At 35.7% G+C, this 14,491-nt stretch overlaps 1 protein-coding gene across 5 annotated transcripts in view; it reads left to right on the top strand.

Annotated features, from left to right (window-relative positions):
- The window catches only part of LOC116174003 (transient receptor potential cation channel subfamily A member 1), a 58,241-nt gene that overhangs the window by 24,797 nt on the left and 18,953 nt on the right, over positions 1 to 14,491 (top strand). The gene's annotated exons all lie outside the window — the stretch shown is intronic.

Raw genomic sequence — 14,491 nt, 5'->3', positions numbered from 1 at the left:
GGATATTGTAAACCTTTTTACGACCAGATTATTTGGATTATTATAGAAAAAAAGCAACTGTGAGTAATTTAAGATTTTTTAAAATTTTCAATTATCAAACAACTGCGTGCGGGGTTCTATGTTCAAGCAAGCTTTTTAAGCTTTTTCGTCTTTCATGGATTTTGTTTTAATTGTTTCACGTGTTTAAGGGACAACCCTCGAGATTACCTAACGATGTAACAAGAACTAGGAAAATGTTAGTGAGGATTAGCAAATAATCTCTGAAAAGTTTGCTAAATAAAAGTTCGCATCTGCCTTAGATATAACAGAAATTTTTTAAAGAATGTTCTTTGAAGAATTATGAAGGTGAGTGAAGGATTATTTTTCAATGATCAAACGCAGTTGGGCAGTATAGCTGTCATCAATAGCGAGTTACAAATAAAATTTATTTATCATAAAGAGGCAATCGTTAGGATAAATCCTTTTCCTCACATATCTTGAGCGTATTAACATTCGATTGCATTAAAATTTGAAAGAGAGCGGCAACTTTGATCAAAAAACAAATAAATTGCAAAATGTGATACGCAATTCGTTAGTACCTATATTAAATGACTTGGCCGCGGGAATTTAAAACAACTTCTTATGGCCAAACACTGCTAAGTATTTATTTATAACATCGCGGTTTCTATGACGTAGTAAAAGACTACAACTGCAAAATTATAAAACGCAATTATATTCCGTTCTTACAGATATTACAAACAAGTCTAACTCTGAGATATTTTGTTCATTAATGAAACGCAGGGTGCTAATCGGACACAAATTTTACAGTTCCTCTTGTTTCATCTCGCGACAATCAATGAAGACGTTTTACTATGTGACTTCAAGCATTGAATAAATTAATTAATTTTTTTAAGCTTGAAAACCATATATAGAATCACATTTATACGTTGGAAAACTGAAAAAAAGAAGGCTAAATCTGGGTATTTAAACTTATTTCGTCAGAAAAAAGCGAAAGTGACATACCTACCACTCAATCGAATGACAGATTTCCAAAGCGGTGAAAGTGACAAACCCTCGTCACGGATTTTTCTTTGGTAGAACTAGGGAGATTGGAGTAGAGATTTTGCTTCTTGAAATAGAATAATTGTGGCCATTTTGAAGAGAATGTTCAGTAACCGAGGACTTAGAGTTATGATCATCTTGCACGGGACATGTCATTCGTGCTCGGAAATTCGAGTAGCTACTATTTAATGGCACCTTTTTATTTAAAAAGTTATTTAAACGGTCTTGAATTCCTGCAGCATGCCATGATGTACCTACTAAATATCTACGTATGATGAAACGTTGAGAAAAGTCTAGACATCTCCAAGAAAGTATAAAAATAATGTGCGAATGCAAGGTATCATGTTTAAAGTACTTTTCCAGGACGCTTTCGTACAGAAAATAATATGTTTTTTTGTTGATTTTTCTAATTTGATTTCCCGGAGCAAGGTGAAATATAACGTGGGAGATATGATATTATTGATGAAATGGGTAATATGAGTCCTAATACATTTATTTTGTATATAGTAAGTTCATTTTTGTCGTCGTAAATATAACACAGTGGTTAAGACGCAAATTATTATGCCTGTAAGCTTTGAGCGGTAATTACATGCCATTTAATCAGTTTTCCAATCTTAACATTGAAAATCTTACAATAGCTAACTAAGAGCACTGTGAACTCTGATTTAAAATCACACTTGCTTGACGCGTTAATAAAGTGTTTCATGGGGGACAGTACCTTATTAACGTTGACATAGGAAATCGGTAATTTATTATGAAAACCTTGTATCCTTCTTTAAGGTGTACACATAGTAATTTTGCAACAAATCTACAACATATTCTGAAGACATAAGTCTTCAAAGGATTTAAATGTGCATAGTGAGATTATACAACGAAGTACTGAACCCGGCACGTGAGAAGGCGAAAGATCACGCATCCTCACTATTCGTATCCTACTAATTGCGCCACGGACCAAGTGGGCATGCAGACCCTAAATTATGAATCTGCGCATGGCCCGCTGTAGCCTTCTGCCAGTACAAAGCAAAGTTAAGTACACATTTTTAACTCACAGTACCTTCAAATATTTAAAATGTGCACAGCGTGATTTTGTATCACATCATCACCATGTCTTGAAACGACATCTCTTCACTCACAAAACCTAAAAGTATTTAAAATGTGAACACTGTAATGGCATTATATGGAAACGTTGGGCAATGTCAATTCGTCGGGTCTGCTATTATCTATTTAAATGAAAATGAGTGTATGTCTACCTGGAACTGTCTTTTATGCCTGTCTAAACATATCATCCGATTGCCATGAAACTTTGGGGAATGGCTGTACCCTGGACGTATGCCCGTGAAAGTTTCTGGGCTAGTCAAACACTTTCCGAAAGTCCCACTGAAATGAATAAATATTGCCGATAGGCGGTATGTAGTTCACCGAATCTATGTCCCATCTAAGAAAACGAGATTTCCCAAACGCGGTACAAAGTTCGCCGGGTCTGCTCGTGGTATATAAAAAAAAACGCATTTTCGCGCACGTTTATACATCTCCATACCTCTTCATATTACGTTTTTACTAGGTCTTTATAAAAGACCGTTCACCTGAAAGGAAAAAGATGCCAGTTTATTTTACTTCTTATTTTAGTAATGCATAGTTCCTCTGAAAGTAGAAATTTCCCATTTATACATTGAAGGCAACAAAACGACAGGTTCATAATTTCAGTCAGGATGAGAAATACCTTTATAAAGATAAATTGCCATGTAAGATTAGGATTTTATTGGCTGCACAGGCATAAAATAAAGGCATCCGTTCTTTAAATGCAGTAGATAATATTGTAATTTGGTTTGAAAACTTCTGTCCTTTAACATTACGAAAAACTAATGACTTTAACAAAAAATGGATGTATCTGCCCTCTGCTGTTAATATGACGCGAAAATATCGTGCTTTTAGGCTCGATTTAGTTCGTACAAAAATTACTTATAATGATTAAATTGATACCTACTCTTTCGTATAACTGGGCAGCAGAGATTCCTTCGTAGGCAAATTCCATGATATTCTTTATAGATTCTCAAAAAAATGCTTAAACATCCTTGAGACCTTGAGTGACTTGTTGAGGTAAGGAACTAATTTACTTTTTCATTATCGATTTGGAAGTATTGTTGTTCTGTCACGAGGTCGTAGTGTCTTGTTACAAAGGGAAGATTGTACAGGGTGTTACATATAATAAATGTAAAAAAAATAAGTGGTAGAGCGGATCAAAACAAGCCCTTTTTCTAAATAAACAGAGGTTGTCAACGTGTTTCATTTAGGAACCATCCTCAAAAAGTGGGCGAAATTTGCATTTTTTTCTTTAATTTTTTCTGAGCAACTATAAGAGTTACAAAGACTGGTGACACGTTTTTGGGTATGTTTTGGGACATCCCCTTTCCGATTTCCTAGAATTTTCTTGTTTGGTATCTGGGTTTTTTGAACATGAAAATGTTGCTTATTTTGATTTCCTCTACCAATCAATTTTTTTTATATACTTATATGTAACACCCTGTGTACAGTTCTACTGCATAATGTGATACGAGGTATGTTAATTAAGTAATGAGACTAACCCTGTAGCAGTTGCTATAGCAACCCTAGTCGTGTCAAACTTTAAGGAGCAGAGGGTGGACATATACGCGCACAGTACAATGTTGAGGTCAGTATACCGGGTGGTGTACGGTAAGTAGGAACATAAGGATTTAACATGGGAAATTAGTTTTATGCAATATCCTGCCCTCCTGTACATTTTACAGAAAAAACTGTAGAGTTTAAAGTTGTTCAGAATTAAAAGGTGCATACTAAACTGCTTTTACATGTTTTATTAAGCTATTGGTATCTCCGCAAATTTAAAAATAAATTTCAACTATTCTGTTATTAGTGGTAATTAATAAAACAACAAAAGTCATGGCTATAGCTACTAATAACAGAAATGTTGAAATTTATTTTTAAATTTGCGGGAATACCAAAAGCTTAATAAAACATGTAAAAATAGTTTTGCATGCAACTTTTAATTCTGAACAACTTTAACCTCTACAGTTTTTTCTGTAAAATGTACAGGAGGGCAGGATATTGCATAACACTAATTTCCCATGTTAAATCCCTATGTTCCTACTTACCGTGCACCACCCGGTATATGTTACCGGCAAACTGCAAAATCGCGAAATGGCCAATGCACCAGGCAAAGAGAGAAATGGAGATCGAGTTCACACTTTGCCTGGCTCTCTTTATTATACAGTGCTATTTATTAAGAAGTAGGCATGTCTACTTTTAAATAACAGAATTCCTTCTGAAGGGCGCCTAATTTTATGCAACCAAAATAATTTCTTAAAACAAATAAAGATCTGGCTGCCATATTAATTCATTTGAATAATGTTGCTTTGGCTTCCGTAGAATTAAACAAGTTAAAAAGTAATCGTAAACGATTTACATAAAGCGCATTTCCACTTGCATTCATTTCCCATTTGTAAGATGCAACTTCTGTTAAAATCGTAAAAATGAAAAGATAGCGTTGCACATGGGCAATCCATTGTTGACGTGCTACTTCAATTTCAGTTTATGAGAAGAATTTCATTTCAATGCTTTTCTAAATAAGAAAGTTGGAACTGCGCATGCGCAAACCTAAATTTTAAAACTAATTTACTATAACTAACTAATAAACTAAGATTTTCCTTTGTTTCAAGCGCCTAAGTATCAAATTTCACTTAAATAGTTCCATAGATAAAAAAGTTGGCACGGCGCATGCGCAAAATAAAATTTTGAAACTGGCGCAAGATTTTCCTTTATTCCAAGTGCCTATGTATCACATTTCATTTAAATTCTTCCATAAATAAAAAAGTTGGCACTGCGCATGCGCAAAACCAAATTTTGAAATTGCCGTTTGATTTTCCTTTATTCGAAGTGCTTATGTATCAAATTTCGTTTAAATTCTTCCATAAATAAAAAAGTTGGCACTGCGCATGCGCAAAACCAAATTTTGAATTTGGCGTTTGATTTTCCTTTATCCCAAGTGCCTATGTATCAAATTTCGTTTAAATTCTTCCATAAATAAAAAAGTTGGCACTGCGCATGCGCAAAAACCAAATTTTGAAATTGGCGTTTGATTTTCCTTTATCCCAAGTGCCTATGTATCAAATTTCGTTTAAAGTTCAAATTTCGTTTAAATTCTTCCATAAATAAAAAAGTTGGCACTGCGCATGCGCAAAACCAAATTTTGAAATTGGCGTTTGATTTTCCTTTATCCCAAGTGCCTATGTATCAAATTTCGTTTAAATTCTTCCATAAATAAAAAAGTTGGCACTGCGCATGCGCAAAACCAAATTTTGAAATTGGCGTTTGATTTTCCTTTATTCCAAGTGCCTATGTATCAAATTTCATTCAAATACTTTTATAAGTAAAAAAGTTTGCAATTCGGTTTATAAATGGTCGAGATGCGAAAAGGGCACTGTGAATTTTGAATCGATTCGATTCAACTTTTGGCATTGCGTATTATATGGCTAAATCTATGCCCATATTGAATTTCATGCAATTCAGTTCATAACTAACGGAGATGTAAAAGCGATCGAACATTTCTAAACAAAGTTATCGTTCACACGGACAGATAGATGGACAGACAGACAAAGGAACAGACGGAGAGACCAACCGGCAGGCGACAGATAGCAATGCAAAATTATAAAACGATCTCTAGGATCGTTAATAAACGGCAAAAGTGTAAAATTATGGAACATGTAAAAAACGGTTTTTTGTTTTTTTTTACAATAACTTTTTTTGTAAGCGGTACAGAAAAAATTCCTTCCTTGGTACAAGACTCGACACCATAACGAACCAAATAGCGAAAAAAGTAGAACAATAGCTCTTAAGATAAAAAACTAGTAGCGTCGCAAAGTTAGCGGACGGACGGACGGACGGACGGACGGACGGACGGACGGACAAAGTGGCCACAATAGCGCATTTTTTTTTATTTTTGTGGAAATGCGCTAAAAAAATGTGCTATTGTTTGCGTTTTGTGCGTCCGCCCGTCCGTCCGGACCCCGGAATTTTTTTGTAGGTAGCCTATACCTTGGAGGTATGCCAGACGGCCATCAAATTTCGCTGTCTAAAATGGGGCCCCCGCGCGAATTATTTAAACACATGTTCTACCCCTCATGGTATTCTAATTAAAGGTCTCAACGAAAGGAACCGTTTTCTACCAACTACTGCTCTTCTTTCTGCCCTCTTATCAAAGTAAGTAGTGGGGAAGGGGAGGGGAAGTGGAACTAGTTTTATCCTTTATGGTACTCTAATGAAACGTCTCAACGAAAGGAATTAATTTCTACCAACCATAGCCCTCCTCCTGCGCTTTATCTGCACAAGAGTTGTGCACAATTTATATTTGTTATAGTTGTTTTAAGAAGTTATTTTGGTTGCATAAAAGTAGGCGCTCTTCAGAAGAGATTTTGTCATTTAAAAGCAGACAGAAGACAGAAAAAACCATACACGTTAATCCCTATGTCTATTTCTTAATAAATAGCACTGTATATTAACGTTTTAAAGTATACAAGGAGTACATTTCAGATACGGATGCTCCCTTTTTTTGATGTCTTCATTCCATAAACATACCGGGCAATAAATTTGAAGACACTACTGCCTGTTGCATAACCTCGGAAGGTGTTCCCACTGTCCCGAGTTCATTATTTTCGTTGTCGGTATCGCGACCCATTGCGAACTTATGAATTAGCTAATATAAAAATACTAATAGGCTAGGCGGTACATGCACCAATAGCGGGAGCAATTCCGGACAGCGGGATAAATTTTATTTTATTTAGCTAAGACTAAGAAAGTACGTTTTTACTGTTTTACGGTCCCGCATTTAAATTAATTAAACACTCATAAAAAGGGCCCAAAAAGTATTTTTTTTTCAATTATTGGTTAATATCTCTATTAATACTAATTTTACAGGAAATACATACATAGTTATCAAAATTCAAGAGCAATAATTGCTCTATTAGAAAGGCCCTGTGTAGTTTTTTTGTACGATTATTAACGAGCTCCTAGCGAGTTTATAATTTTGCGGTGTCTGTCCGCCTGTCCGTCCGTTAGCACGATATCTCGATAACGAATGGATCGATTACGATAAAATTTAGTAAATGGAGTCTTTATCAAATTTGTAGATCGAATGAATAAATAATTGAGCGTTCATAGCATCCTTATAATTCCAAATGGAGCAATTCATCGATAATTGTAGATCGGAGTTCGTGAATGGGCAATGTACCCCAAAAAATAAGGAAGGCTCTTTTGACATCTCCGTGAGTTATGAACCGAATTGCATGAAATTCAATATGAGTTCACAGCATTCACAGTGCCCTTTGCGCATCTCGACCATTTAAATGAAATTTGATACATAGCCACTTGGAATAAAATCAAATTTAATGTCAGTTTTAAAATTTAGTTGTGCGCATGCGCAGTGCCAACTTTCTTATTTATGGAAGCAATTAAATGAAATTTCATACATATACACTTTAAATAAAAGCAAAACTAACACCAGGCTTAAAATTTGGTTTTGCACATGCTATAGCCATATCCAGGAGCTCGTTTGCTATATTTGTTTAATTTATTGGTTTTGAAGATATAAGCATCGAGAGATCAAAAGCGGGATAGTGTATAAGCATTGATAGTTTCCTTATTGTAAGCTCATATAGGTAGGTACTCCCAAAACACATTCAATTGCTGTTTTTTTCATCTTTTTAATGTTACTAGTTATTCAATATATAACTATCATTGTCATCCTTACCCAGGTCCTTACCCTTTTTAATATGTGCCTCAATTTTTGTATATCAACCATATGCATATTTCATGTCGTACAGAAAATTGCTATTTTCAAATATCTTAAAAAAGCATAGGCATTGCATCGATTTCCGGTTAAACCGGAAGTGATAATTTAATTGTCGTAAAAACAGAATGTTTTCGCGTTTCCATATTGGCACTTAATCATTTTCTACTTACCGGACGAACTGTCAACGGTCTATCGACCACTTCCCAGTGCTTAAATGTCACTCCTCATCTCTGAACTGATGGACTGGTGGATGCTCAAAACGTTAGTGTGATTGCGCGTTTACCTTTTTGAAAAATCCGCTATAGAGCATAAAGAGCAAAGTGTTTAAAAGTACCTACTATTCAAGCAGATCCTTGAAATGTAAAGCTGACAGTAATGTTACTTTTACGTGAATTAAAATATCGGTTTGATTTTTCTGTTACTATCAATGCCAGATCTCTACTTTTGCTTTTCGTCGTACGTGGTTACTCATGATATCATTGCATTTAATTTTTATTATAATTACCTACCTTAAAATTTAACCAATCATTCTACTTCAAACACAACGAGCGGTTTGAACTGCGGGTTCAAAGTAATTCGACTTACCTAATCGATCAGTATATCAAAAACATCCGTTTTAATCAGTTAATACTATTAATACTATAAGTCAAAAGGAATTATCTGAGAATAGTCATTCAGTAGGTAAGTAATCTGTCAAGCATATTTTTTACTATATTTAGAAAGGAACTCATCGAAACTTGTCTCTGATTACACATCCCAATATCCAATTCCAGCGGATTTAATCCTCATAACCATTCAAGTTCATTTTTCTTTAAAACGAACAGCTTTTCTGTTGATGGTTAACCAAAATGAATGCGTCTCAACCACACGTGGTCCCAGACGGTTCGCCAGCAATTATTTTTCGCGGATACCAATGACACTATTCTACTAATAAATTACAAAGAAGCACACATATAGCCGCTCTTTTGATCAATGGAATTATTCAACAATGGGGGTTTACAGTATAGTTGAATTCCACAGTTCTAATTTAATAAGCGTGTACCTGAAACCATAAAACATTATTTTGGACAGTAAAAGTTTATTTAAAAATAGAGGCTGATTAGCAAAAAAATAATGAACATATGCGGTTTTAAGGGTTTATTCCAAACGATATGATTGTGGCGGGCTCTGTGACGTAATCAGCCCAACCAATCAGCTCCTAGAACCATTCAGATGACATAACGAGTTGACAATATTCTTAGACCAATAGACCATAGAGTACATGGACTGCTATTAGCCTTATGCTTTCAATACAAAATGGGTGGTCACGGATAGAGGGCACTGTAGTCGTGGGTATGTGAATCTCGGGGTAAACTAAAGTCGTATGAACACCACTCGGATCGCGTGAAGAGTAGCTTTTATGGTAACCACGTAGTACGGGAAGCTTTAAATACTCTTGATTATCTTCTATACGTCCACAAATAAGAATAGGTTTGCTTTTTTTGACATATCTCGGAGATTAATTAATTGATGTTTGTTAATTTATAGGTGGACAGCCTCAAATCGTGTCTTAACGGACTCGTTTACCCTGAAACGTACATACCCAGACGATGTCCTTGACCATATTTTAGTTACAACTAGCAGTCCATGTACTATGTATATGGTCTAAGACAATATTGCAGGGGAATTCCATTTGTCAAGGTTAGTAGAGAGACTTTAGAGAGACGCGTCACCGAGAATCCGGAAGTCCCATTTGATTGGTGTTTAAATTTTCGTTGACTTTGACAGATATATTTGAACTGTGCAAGTAGATACTTAATTGTCAGACAGTGCTAAAGACTCTATTACGAATACTTATTATAATTCGATTGAATACTTACCGTTGGATACTTAAGTATCAATATAGGGTATTAGATGCCGGATGGAAATCTTTGTGACGTTTTTATATGCAATAGCAGCTCCAACAAATCGAGAGCAAATGGATCGCAGACTCAGTTTTTTGCTTTTCCAAAAGGTAATTCCTGTATTACAAAAAGAATGGGTTATAAAGTGCAATGGAAAGGAGAACCTGAACCACCCGTATGCAATAGGCTGTGCAGTCTGCATTTCCCGGCCGAAGACTATGAAGATGAAATTAATGTTAACGCGTTCTCTAACTCCATACATATTATGTGTTTCAGTTTCGGAAGTACGAAAAATATCGTATATACCTTGTGACTGAAGTAGTAGTCTTAATCCCTCAGGTAAATTATGGCATAGACTTTACCTTCAGGATTAAAAGTACTACTTCAGTCCCGCGGTATATAATATACTATTTGTGATGTGGACAAAATGGGATTCTGGGTGACGTCATTCGCGTATTTAAACACTGAACGTTTATTGGCTGAAAGTTACGAGACAACCTACTTTCTCTATTAACCTTGGCCATTTGTAACTTGCGTCACCTGTCACAGCCACTTGTCACTTGTCATTCATTCACTTTCGCGTTAGATGCAGTTAAACATGCCTCTTAAAACGTCAAATCCGACAAACGTCAGACCCTCACACAAGATTGCCGGCTCACTTCTACGTGATTGGTTGTAGGTTTGTGACGTATTTAGACTGAAACGTTTCAAATTCGGAGTAAAAACACAGCTTTTCAATAATTTATTTTGGGTTTATTTTACTCGCAAATAAAATGCAGCTACCGAATGAGCTCATATTGGAAAACGAAGAGACTACTGTATTCTCCTATCTCAACGAAGTTCAGTCACCACGTAAAAATCTAACATCGAAATTATATTAAATTTGGAAGCTGACGAAACAAAACAAAATTAACAAAAAATTACGGACGCCCACATCCATATGTCATTTTTCCTTTATTGGACCGCGCCCAATTGAATAAGGAAAATTGATCTAGAACGTCTTGGAAACGAATTCAATTACACTGCATTACCTAAACTAATTCGGGACTACCAACACCTTGAAATTCCTAAGATCTTTTGAGGAGAAAATTGACAATAAAATAACATTAAAAACGTATTCATACATCAGTTTGATTTTTCGCGGCTATCGCCCAATAGTTCGTTTCACTTTTACACATGACAAGTGTTGTAATTCGGTTGGTTGAATTCCACAGATGATTTGAACTGCGGGTTCAAAAAGTTGAACCGCAGGTTGAAAGTAACTATACACTTTATCCATAATTCAAGTACTATGACATCCGTTTCAATCAGTTCGTACTAATAATAGTAGGTACGTATTAATCAGTATAATCAATCTTAAAATTAAGTAGGCACCTCAACCAGTTTATTTTTCAAGTGCATTTTACCTATTTTTAGAAAGGATAGGCATAGACAAGTAGGTCATGCAAGTTGTAATGTAGTCTCGAGTACTTTCCTATAAGCGTAGGTACCCGTTGGTTAATTAAGGAAGCTCGTCGGAACTCATCTCTGATAACGAAAACAGACCTGAAACGAATTATGCACTGAAAAGAGAAAATTTTTCTTCTCTTTACGTTACGAAATACTTAGGTACCTACCTAGTAGGTTAGTAGTTAGACCTGTGATTGGAGTATACCGTGTGTCCTATTTTGGTTGAGACTGCAGTGTATCTCAGCTCAACTTTCAATACCACATACAGAATCAATATAGCTACGTTTGTTTCTGAGATACAGGGCGAAACGAAAAGTTTAATTCTTTGGGACGTTAAATCTTACTACTCCTGGAAGACAGAAAAAAGGTAAAAACTCCCTATTTTATTTATTTTTATTTATTTTTGCCTTTATTTTTAAGTGGGCGGGGTTTCAGCCGAGGCTGCTCTACCAACCCAACCCACTATACATTTACAAATATCCATGCCCGAACCCGGATTCGAACCAGGAACCCTGTACCGCAGTCGAGCTTCCACTGAACTGCGCTACACGGGCCGGCTTTTAGATATTTGTGTACGTAGAATTCAGTGGCGTAGTTAAAAGAATTTTTGGAACACCGTTTCTGAGATTTGACCCAATGTTACTATTTGTTAAATGCAACACCATGTGTATCTTAACGTCATTTTTTTGCATTCTTTTTCCTGATCAGATTGATGCATCACATAAGCTATAACCTAATTTTTTGCGGTCTTTAAATAGTAGGCCATGGATTCATGGATATTTTGTTTTGTTTATTGTATCCATAGTAACTAAGGCAGCCGACACCAATCAATAAAAATGACTAACCGTAGAAGTGTTATTTTAAAAATTTGAAAAACCATAGCTTCCTCCTCGACTCCTTATCGTGATCGGATATGAATCATTCCTTATATCAAGAACAGATTGCCGGAGGATGGTATTCACAAAGGGCGATTTGTACGTCTAGAAGAAATATAACTATTGGTGATGTCAAAACTTTACGAGCGAATATCTCGAAAACGCCTTGTCCAATGCAAAGATCCACAAAGGCAAAATGAATTGTCTGGACGAGACATGTCTACTGGTGAAATCTTACCACAAGAAAGAAAATATCGATATAATAGAGCATGCTACTTATAACGCAACCATTTACTAAGCTATTTCGGTTTAAAAAATGCGCTTCACGTACACAAGAGTTGTGCCCAGTTTATACTTGTTTTCTCTATCAAGTGACGTAAAAATCCAATATGGCGGTGTGTTAAAATATTCTATATATTCTATGTAACAATTGAGAATGATGTAGGTATACCCAGTATAATAGGAAATAATCAAAACTATGAAAATGTTCATATAATACCATACATAAAAATGTAGGTATAATAGGTATGCATAAGGAATTTCAATTTGACGTACCTACAATATTAGGTTATTACCCAATTTTTTTTTCTGAAATCGTTATTTGGTGAAGCGGAACCATTCATGAATTTGTATATGAGGTTGTTATACAAAATTGTTTTTTATCGATTTTCGTTGCAAACAAATGAAATCTCGACCATGCTTATGTGAATCATACGTTTGTAAAATTTTGATTTCTTACTTTCTGATATTTACGTTCTATATACAGGGTGAATAAAAAGTAAGGGACATTGATGCTGGAGCCGTTACAATTGGTCATATCAAAAAAAGTTGTTAATAAAATTTGAATGATTAAAGATTTGCCACAATCTGACTGTTTTTAATTTTTGTTCTGACGGCATAGTTTCAGAATGTGATGTCATCGCAAAATAGTTATTTATGCATCAAGGGCATTAAGGCGATATTTATGCCGAGGGCGACAGAGCCCGAGGGCCTCCGGCCCGAGGGATTGTAAGTCGCCCGAGGGTTAAATATTGATTAATGCCTGAGGTGCATACAACATTTTATTTTTCATCGTTCCAAGGAATGCATTTCCAATATACAAATATCATGATTATTGTTTGCCCAACATTAAAGTGCTTCATACGAATCAAGTTGCATCTTTTTTATTACATAATATAACTCCGTCAATCAATTTGACAGGCCATTTGAGGGCATAATGAGATGACAATCCATTATGCCCTCTCATTATGCCCTTGGCGTAATAGACTGCTTCATATATCACATATGACAGATATAATTGACATATAATAGGCAAATGAAAAATAAAATTTTAAATCTTCTTTTATAGCTTTTGGTCCGATTGATTTCAAGTTAGTGTCGTCGGCAAGATCTTGTAAACGTGCACAACTTTTGTTTTTTCCTAGGGGCGAAATTAACCACCTTTCGCAAGGCGCGCTTCGAGGGATAGTTAGACTTCGAGCGTCCAAAAGTTTTTCAAAGTTCGAACCTCTTTTTCGTGTCTCGAGCTATGAAAAGTGCTCCAAAAATTGAGTACTATTTTGTGGAGGATTTTTCCTCTAAAGTGCGAACTACGCATGAACGGGACTTCCGAAGTGGGTACCGACAAAGGGAATGTGGTTGCCCTCGATAGGATCTTACTGATGATGGAGTCAAAACTGGCTAATAAAATACTGATCTGACACACAAAAATGCGCTGAAGTCCCTTCGATCTCAGACGAGGACTTATAATAATTAATAATAATTAATTAATTTTTATCATTTCCTTTATTTCAGAGTTCCTTATTCGAGCCCTCGTTGTGGAATGACAAAATGCAACGTAGTTACCTACTTTTCTAGTACCATACATTGGATTATTTTCTTATCCTCTTAATTACCCCGCCGGAAGGGAAATACACTTTACGAAATGGGAGCGAGGCAAGCTAAAATGTATTAAAAAGACCGATTCATGAAAATGAAATTCTGAAACGTCTAAAAAAAATCTGGTTACACTATGAAACTTTGACTCTGACCTTCAAACGACAGCTAGGTAAAGAACTACTACGCAAAGAATATTAACCACGCCGCAGACCACAATAAGGCAAACTGCGAAGCTATAAATTAAGGAAAATTATCCCGTTTTCACAAATTCTTTACAAAAAAATGTAGCAACACTCGAAATGGTTATCTATTATATTAGTGTACTTGGTGGTGAATGAAACCGCAAAAGGTCTCGCACATTACTCTAAGTTTCTATCTGTAGGTCCACGGTTTCCAGGTATGTCTGACTTATTCGCCAACAGGAAATGCGTTCTGCAGGTGGTCATGTACTTCAGATATGGAACGTTATCTGCGGAAAGCGGTCAGAGGGCTGCTAACCCTTTTTAATCAAATCTTACTAACCCACCGGTTGATGTTAACGAGTT

This window comes from Photinus pyralis, unplaced genomic scaffold (assembly GCF_008802855.1).
Source record: "Photinus pyralis isolate 1611_PpyrPB1 unplaced genomic scaffold, Ppyr1.3 Ppyr1.4_LG6, whole genome shotgun sequence".
NCBI lineage: Eukaryota > Metazoa > Arthropoda > Insecta > Coleoptera > Lampyridae > Photinus > Photinus pyralis.
Note: the sequence above shows the minus strand (reverse complement) of the source record. Positions and strands in the feature narration are given on the sequence as shown.